Below are 9,641 nucleotides of genomic sequence, written 5' to 3'. Positions count from 1 at the left end.
TATCTTTTCTTCTTCTTCTTTCATTTTCTTTCTTCTTCTTCTTCTTCTTCATTCTTCTTCTGCCCTTCTCTACTTTTATTCTCCGGCGATTCTGAGAGTTTCGGAAGTCTGTGAGATCGATCATCATAGGGGGTATGTTAAGGATTGATGGTTGGTGGTGGCTTTGATGTTTATTGAGCTCGGGAAAAAGAAGAAGTTGATACTGTTATGACTGAAATTAGGGTATTAAAAATAATTTCGAGCTATTAAGTGAATTGATGGATTAATTGGGTTGTTGTTAGATGATAAGGGTTGCTGTCGAATTGATATGATGGAGCTATTCCAGTGAAGAATCGGGAGGAAAAGAGTAATCTGATAATTAGGGTTTCTACATGTTGTAATGGATCTCGAATTGGGCAAAGATTGAGAAGGTTTAGATAAGATTGTAAGATGGGTTTTGATTATTGAGAACAAGGAAGAGGAATTGATAGTTAATTTTCAAATCCAGGTGATGAATTGAGGAATTAGGGTTCCTGTTTTTGATTGAAGTTATGGATTCAATTTGAAGAAGATGAATTTAGTGGTAAGGTTCAAACAAGAGGCAGATGTCTGAGGTAATTGTCTTGCTGGGTTAATTTAAGTAAACTATTCAATTTCATTGTTGAGCTTGTGTATGATGTTGAAGTAAGATTGCTATATTTAGTGAAGTATGGATGTAATTGATGTATGTGAAATTTTGATAGTGAACTGTGATTTAAAGAATGGTGTTAACTTGATTAAACTGAAATAAGAACTGTGGGTGAAGGTTTGTTCTGATTCACAGGGAGTTGTAATGAATTTCGTGAATGGGTATTATCTGAGTTGTAAATTGGATGAGCTATGGTTGTTAAGTTATGAGAGTTGCAGGGTTGAATAGAATAGAGTGTTTGTTTTGGTAAGTGAAATAAAAGGGAGATGGAATGGAATTTACAGACTGCGAGGGCGAGATCTAAAATGGGGATGTTAGATTGAGCTGCATAGAAGTGTTGATTAAATAGTAGTAATTTTTGTTGAGCCGCAGTTGTAGATAATGGAGATAGAAGAGAAATTTGTAGCTGAATTGTATTTTGCTGAGTAGAAACAGTTTGTAGGTTGGTTGTAGCTGCTGATAATGGAGATAGAAGAGAAATTTGTAGCTGAATTGTATTTTGCTGAGTAGAAACAGTTTGTAGATTGGTTGTAGCTGCTAGGGTCTAAAGGTGCAGGTGTATTTTGAGTAAGAAGATATGACCTTGCAGTTAGTGAATGAAGGTCAGGAACTGCCTGAAGTGATAGTGGCTTTGCTGTTGGGATTAGGTGGAGTGTGTAGAATTGTCTGAATTGGTTAGTGTTGATTGTAATTGTGGGTTTAACTGAATGGTATAAGAGAAGTGTTTGATGTGTTAAGATGATAGTGATAATTCTTAGAAACTAGAATGGCAGTGAGTATTGAGTTTGAGTTGCAGTTGGAGCAACATAAGAATTATTTATAACTCTCAGATTTGTAGGTTGTTGATGTGATTTGTAGATAGTGGTAAAAGTGGTTCGATTCTCAGACTTGTGAAGGATATTAATTAGACTTCAATTCTAATATTAAAATAGAAAACTCACTAAAAATTATAGCAAACTCAATCAAAGATGATATCAATACTAAAAGAAACACTGAGGCTAAGATTCCACTATTTTCCAAGTTCAAAGTGATTAAACCAATACTTATATTTATGCAATTTTCTTGTTTAATTTGATTCTAAAATATTGCAACAAGTAGATTTTCAAAAGTAATAATTGTAAATACCAAGTATGAAGCATCAAAAATCTTAAAACTAAGCATACTCCATCAAAATAGATCACAATCACTCAAATAAAAATCATATTCAATAATAGTTCAAGGAAAATAATCATATAACTATTGCAAATAAAAAGATAAAATAGAATATACCACTTTTTGTTGGAAAAATAGCTTCCTCTATCGCCTCAGCAATGGGGTTTATCTCCTCATATTAATCATGATCTCAAAATGTGTGTTTGTTGCTCAAAAGATGATTAAAAGAGTGAAAAGTAATAACACAGATTGTTTGCAACAGTGTATTGGTGTTGCAAAACAGCTGTTACAATGGAACTGTTACAGAAAAACTGTTGCTTTGTCGCCGATTTTAAGACCATAAAATAAGACTGCCCTGAACAGCTTAATGTTCTTCAGCTGTTAAACAACGACACTGTTTTGCGACTGTTTACCGAGCGTCAAGGTTCTTTGCGTTCTTCTTCTTCAGCAACAGCAATAGCAGAAACAAGACATCTATTTATATCAAAAATACCGATTAAATCTCTCCCAAAATCTTCCAAAATCTCTTTCCTTCTCTTCACGGCCAAGTTGCGGCAATTTCTTGTTTAAGGATTTCTACGCGTTTCTGAGCTTTCCTTTTTATTCTAAACTCTTCCTTAGATAGATACATTTGGGAAGGTTTACAGCGTTTTAATCTCTCTAAAATTCCCTAAAACAGGTCACACACGTGACTTTCCATATTTTCTATTGTGAAAATCCGTCGATTGAGCCCAGTCTAATCGATTTAAACACCCATATCAGATTCCTAGACCCATAAGGAGTCTATCCTATGAAAATCAAAGGTTTAATCGACCTCAAACTCCTCCAAATCACGATTGCCAAAACTGTTCTTTAACTGCACTTTTTTCCCGCCAAAATCCTGGTTTTTGAATGTTGAAGATGGTTGCCCCTTATCCAGAGTAGGGGTGCAATTAGCAACTGCCCGGAAATGGGATACCCCTTAGTAATTAGGTTACCCCTTATCCAAAGTGAGAGTCCGAATATCAAATGTCCTCCGGGTGCTTTCCGACAACTTTTCGAGCCAATCTTTTCCAAAAATGTTTATTAGCCAAAAATACCTACAAATAAATAAAACACCATAATAAGTACAAAAATGAGCCCTAACAATATATAGAATCGAGACAAATCGGACACAAAAATGTGTCTGTTAAATACCCCCAAACCTATTATTTGCTAGTCCTCGAGCAAAAATAAAATAGAAATAAAATCCTAACTCACTGTCGCAGGCATCGTCGATTGCATTTAGCGTATGCAATAAGCCTTTAAATCCCTAGGTGTCCCTAGTGGCGGAGTGCTGTCTCCGGATGGCTTACCAGAGGTATACCCACAAAGCCTTTATACTCCAGACCCTAGCTATCTACACAGAACCTTGGAAGGCACTAAAGAATCTCCTTGGTTGGAATACTTATTGACTACAGGAGGAAGTACCCTGATGCAAAATTCCAATTGTTGTACACGAGTTTGCACTCAAGCATACTAAAATTCATATGAAGTGACAGAGCTCTAGTCAGATAGTCTCACTATGGACATCAATATCCGGAGTCAAAACTAATCACATGGATAGATCAAGAAGATGGATATAGAAAAACATAGATGGTTTTGATGTTTACTAGGTGAACGGTGTTTCTCATATTTTTCTGAAGGCCTCCGCCAAAATGAACCTATCCTAATGGACTGAAATACTAGTCTGACTAATATCAACACACTGACATATACAAGGGAACCAGTGATTGATAATCCTAACTCTAGGTCAACACAACTGGCATATACAAGGGTTTCAGTGGTCGACTTTATTGAATTTATTCCGGTTGGTTTGATGGTCTGGTCTCTTTTTCTTTTTTTTTTCTTCTTTTTTTTTTCTTCTTTTTTTTATCTCAATCACTCTAATTCACCCTAGCATTGGTAACAACTTGAATCGCGAGCCCGACCTAATCACTTAGAGAAACATAGTTTAAAAACAAAACAAAATAAAAACAGAAGTGAAAAGGACTCAACGAGATATGGTGAAACTATCATGTTATTTCTAACACCTGAGCTCTGTGCTTTTATGAGTAGACTCTTTAGATGTTGCCATCTAGTCAGATTGGTTCCTCAACTCCTACAACCAAAATGCTTCCATCCACTTAGATTGGTTAGTGCCATCCTTAATAGGGATAAATTTCTAGGCTCTGGAGTTTATTTATTGCAAAGAAAAGGTAACAAAATGTTCTACCCCACCCCCAAAATTAAATCTAACATTGTCCTCAATGTTTCTAATCAAAGAACAGTACCAAAAATATAAGTAACATGAGGAAATAGTAAAGAGAGAAGTCGAAAAGATAGTACCTGGGTGAAGTGTAACCAAAAACCTACAAAAATATTATACAACATACAAAATCGCCTCGATGGTCAATCAAGGTAAACAAGGTCCTCCAGAGGGACCTCCTCAACATCACCTGTAGGAAAAGGCTCTAAAAAGGGCTTCAATCGCTGACCGTTAACCTTCGAAGAACTACTACCATCTGGTGTCTCAATCTCAACAGCGCCATGAGGAAAAACAGTACGGACCACAAAAGGACCGGTCCACCGAGAGCGCAACTTCCCGGGGAATAGATGCAAACGAGTGTCATACAGAAGAACTTTTTGACCTGGAGAAAATGACTTTCGTAAAATATTCCTATCATGCACAAGTTTCATTTTGTTCTTATACTCCTTAGCACTATCGTATGCATCTCTACGAATCTCGTCCAACTCATTGAGCTGGAGCTTTCTTTGAGCTCCTGCCTTGTCAAGTGAAAAGTTTAAGTTCTTAATAGCCCAATAGGCTCGATGCTCTAACTCAACAGGCAGGTGACATGCCTTGCCAAACACTAAACGATAAGGTGACATTCCAATGGGTGTCTTAAACGCAGTACGGTAAGCCCATAAGGCATCAGTAAGCCTCGACGACCAGTCTTTCCTATTTGGATTAACTGTTTTCTCTAGAATACGTTTAATTTCCCTATTGGAAACCTCTACCTGACCACTAGTCTGAGGGTGATATGGGGTTGCTACTTTATGGGTAATACCGTATTGTTTCATTAAAAGAGAAAACGGTCTATTACAAAAGTGTGAACCTCCATCACTAATTATAGCTCGCGGCGTACCAAAACGTGTAAGTATATTCTCTTTCAAAAACTGGACTACGACCCTGTGGTCATTCGTTCTACACGGAACCGCCTCAACCCACTTAGACACATAGTCTACAGCGACAAGTATGTAAAGATAACCAAACGAAATAGGAAATGGACCCATAAAATCAATGCCCACACATCAAAGACCTCAATCACTAAAATAGGGTTCAAAGGCATCATATTTCTACGGGAAATGGTTCCTAACTTCTGGCAACGCTCACAAGAAACACAATGACTATGGGAATCTTTAAACAACGAAGGCCAGTAAAATCCACACTGCAAAATCTTAGCAGCAGTCTTCTTAGCACTAAAATGACCCCCACATGCATGTTCATGACAAAAGGAGATAATACTAGACTGGTCACTCTCAGATACACATCTCCTAATAATCTGGTCCGGACAATACTTAAACAGATAAGGATCGTCCCAAAAGAAATGCTTAACCTCGGCTAAAAACCTAGAACGATCTTGCTTACCCCAATGTTGAGGGGTTCGACCAGTAACAAGATAATTCACTATATTTGCATACCAAGGTGATTGGGAAACAGAGAACAATTGTTCATCAGGAAAGCTATCCCTTATAGGAAGGGAATCACTAGGGGAACTAACAACTAGCCTAGACAAGTGATCTGCTACTACATTTTCTGCACCCTTTTTGTCTCTAATGTCTGGGGAAAATTCCTGTAACAATAGGATCCATCTAATCAATCTAGGTTTGGTATCCTTCTTAGATAAAAGGTATTTCAAAGCAGCATGATCTGTATAGATTATGATCTTAGAACCTAATAGGTAGGACCTAAACTTATCCAAGGCAACACGATGGCTAAAAGTTCCTTCTCGGTAGTTGTGTAGTTCATTTGGGCATCATTCAGAGTTTTGCTAGCATAATAAATCACATGAAGTAATTTGTTTTCTCGTTGTCCTAAAACGACGCCTATAGCATAATCTGAAGAATCACACATAATCTCAAAGGGTAGGTTCCAGTTAGGTGCCTGGACTATCGGGGCAGTAGTGAGTAAAGTTTTAAGCTTCTCAAAAGCCTCTAAACAAGCATCATCAAAGACAAACTTAACATCTTTTGCAAGCAAATTGCAAAGAGGTCTAGAAATCAAGCTAAAATCCTTAATGAATCGACGGTAAAAACCTGCATGCCCTAGGAATGACCTAATATCTTTTACGGTTTTTGGGACCTGTAAAGTCTTAATAAGGTCAACTTTGGCTTTGTCTACCTCTATACCCTTTGAAGAGACGATGTGCCCTAATACAATTCCTGATTTAACCATGAAATGGCATTTTTCCCAATTAAGCACTAAATTTTTTTCCTTACACCTAGTCAACACTAATGTCAAATGATGCAAGCACTCATCGAAAGATGAACCAAACACTGAAAAATCATCCATAAAGACCTCTAAGAACCGTTCTACCATATCAGAAAATATGCTCATCATACAACGCTGAAAAGTTGCAGGGGCATTACATAGCCCGAAAGGCATGCGTCTATACGCAAAGGTACCAAAGGGACTAAAAGTGGTTTTCTCTTGGTCTTCTGGGGCAATAACGATCTGATTATAACCGGAGTAGCCATCTAAGAAGCAATAGTGACTATGTCCAGCTAATCGCTCTAGCATTTGGTCGATAAAAGGAAGGGGAAAGTGATCCTTCCTTGTGACCTTGTTCAATTTCCTATAGTCAATACACACACGCCATCCCGTGGTCACTCGGGTTGGGATTAATTCATTATTATCATTCTGGACTACAGTGATACCTGATTTCTTGGGGACAACCTGAACAGGGCTGACCCACTTACTGTCTGAAATTGGGTAAATAATACCCGCATCTAACAACTTAAGCACCTCTTTTCGAACTACCTCTTTCATGTTAGGGTTCAGTCGACGTTGCATCTCCCTAGAAGGTTTGGAGTCTTCCTCTAAATGAATCTGATGCATACACACAGTAGGACTTATACCCTTAATGTCTGCTATAGTCCACCCTAAAGCTTCCTTATTGTCTTGAAGTACATTTACTAGCCTACTTTCCTGATCACTATCCAAATTGGAAGCTACAATCACAGGTAAAGTCTCAGATGGGCCTAAAAACACATACTTTAGAGTATCGGGTAGTTTTAAGGTCCAACTTTGGGGGCTCTTCTAAAGAAGGAATTAGGGTAGTCTCAGAAACTGGTAACGGTTCGAACCTAGCTTTCCATCTATCAGTGTCTAACACAGGGGTAGAATCTAATAGAGCATTCACCTGTTCAATAGTGCTATCGTCGTCAAAATCTAAACCAAAATGGGATAGACAACTTTCTAATGGGTCTTCAGACAAGATGTTTGGTAATGACTCCTGAACTAAGGCTTCTATCATGTTCACCTCCTCAACACATGTGTCATCTAGCTCATGAGGTTGCTTACTGACATTAAAAATGTTCATCTCCATAGTCATATTACCAAAAGATAAACTCATCACACCATTTCGACAGTTAATGATCGCATTAGACGTAGCTAAAAATGGGCGACCTAAAATCACAGGTATCTGGTTCTCTGGGTCAGGGACAGGTTGGGTATCTAGGACCACGAAATCCACTGGATAAATAAACTTGTCGACCTCAATAAGAACATCCTCGATAACACCTCGAGGGATTTTAACAGACCTATCAGCTAACTGCAGTGTCATCTGAGTAGGTTTCATTTCACCAAGTCCTAGCTGTAAGTATACATGGAATGGCAGTAAGTTCACACTGGCTCCTAAGTCAAGTAAAGCTTTTTCTACCCGGAAGTTACCTATTGTGCAAGCAATGGTAGGAGAACCTGGGTCTTTGTACTTTGGAGTTGTGGTGTTCTGAATGATTGAACTTACGTGACTAGCTAAAAAGGCTTTCTTATGGACGCTAAGTTTTCGCTTTCGCGTACACATATCCTTAAGGAACTTGGCATAAGCAGGAATTTGCCTAATTGCATCTAATAAGGGAAGGTTTATGGTAACTTGCTTAAAAACCTCCACTATGTCATTAAAGTTCGATTCCTTCTTTGTTGGTACTAATAGCTGAGGAAATGGGGCTCTAGGCCTAAAATCAGACCTTTCAGGAACCGAATTCACATCATCAGAAACTTTATCAGTCTCTTCAGCTACTGGTCCTGAGAGGTGAGATCCTGAGGGGTGAACTACAGTATGTTCACTATCGGGCATGGTTACCTTATTGTCTACAACTCTACCACTTCTAAGGGTTCTAACAACATTCAATTGATTCGATGGTTTTGCACCTAATTCATGAACTCCTCTAGGGTTGGGTTGTGTTTGACTAGGAAACTTACCTTTTTCTCTCAAAGAATCACTTATCAGACCAACCTGGGTTTTTAACTCGGAAATAGCCTGACTATTTTCTTGTCCTATCCTGTTACTAGCTTGTAGACTTGTTCTACGGATAACTGGAATTTTGCAGTTTGCTGAGTTAACAAGGCGAGAGATTCCTCTAAACTTAGGATTTTCTTATCTGACTGATTCTGAAACTGAGCTAGTCCTGAAGGATTTAGTATAGCCAAAACCTGGGGGAGCATTAGAATTACTAAACTGACCTTGACTTTGGCCCTTAGACCACGAAAGGTTCGGATGGTTTCTCCAACCAGGATTATAGGTTTCTGAATATGGGTCAATCTTTTGACGGTTATCAAATCTAGTGTTATTATAAAGAGCATTGGCTGCTCTTCAATATTCTGGCCTTCCCAAAAAGGCTCCACTCTACCACTAGTCTGGCCCACTTCTAAGGCTTCTAACCTTTTTGCTATAGCAAGCAATTTTGGCATCTGATTCATAGCCTCCTTCTACCCTATTAACGTTTCCTCTACTTAAATAATTATTTTGGGGTGCCCTACTATTTTCCCATTGCTGGGTTTTTTCGGCGATTTCATTAAAAAATTCCATCGCCGCATCAACAGTTTGGTTTTCAAATCCACCAGTGCATAGAGACTCAACCATGGTCGTTGTGGAATAATCTAAACCCTCATAAAGGATCTGAACTAGCCTAACCTTTTCTAAACCATGATGAGGACACTGGGATAATAAATCATTGAACCTTTCCAAATACCTATATAAAGATTCTCCCTCTTGTTGTGAAAATGTGCATATTTGCGTCCTAATAGACGATGTTTTGTGCCTAGGGAAAAACTTATTGAAAAAGGCAGATGTAAGTTGTTCATATGTCTCAATTGACTCGGAGTCCAAACTATACAGCCAGACTTGGCCTTATCTTTCAGGGAAAATGGGAATAACCTAAGTTTCAAAGCATCATCATCTAAGCCTCTAATTCTTAGAGTACTACAAATTTCCTCAAAATCCCTAACATGGTAATAAGGGTTTTCATTTTCTTTCCCTAAAAAGATTGGGAGCATCTGTAAGGTCCCAGGTTTCAGTTCATAGGGTGCCTCCGTTTCAGCTAACTTAATACACGAAGGACGGGTAGTCCTAGTTGGATTCAACAAAGCTTTCAAAGTTGCCATTTCTGGCGCTATCGGAGCAACAGGATTCTCTCCTCAGTCAAAGACGTTCAAAAACAGACTCTTCAAAAGCCGGACTTTCTAGATTAAGGTAATCGAGACGCTTCGAACTACTAGGTTTCTCTTTAACAAATCTACCTAGTGCGTCTCTTTTACGTT

General features: G+C 38.4%; 1 pseudogene; it reads left to right on the top strand.

Moving 5' to 3' along the window:
• The first annotated feature begins 9,022 nt into the window (after window positions 1-9,022).
• LOC113354709 lies at window positions 9,023-9,122 on the top strand (annotated as a pseudogene).
• Window positions 9,123-9,641: the final 519 nt, after the last annotated feature.

The sequence above is a fragment of the Papaver somniferum genome, chromosome 2, assembly GCF_003573695.1.
Source record: "Papaver somniferum cultivar HN1 chromosome 2, ASM357369v1, whole genome shotgun sequence".
Taxonomy (NCBI): Eukaryota; Viridiplantae; Streptophyta; class Magnoliopsida; order Ranunculales; family Papaveraceae; genus Papaver; species Papaver somniferum.
The sequence above is the reverse complement of the archived record's forward strand: the minus strand, read 5'-3'. Positions and strand labels throughout refer to the sequence as shown.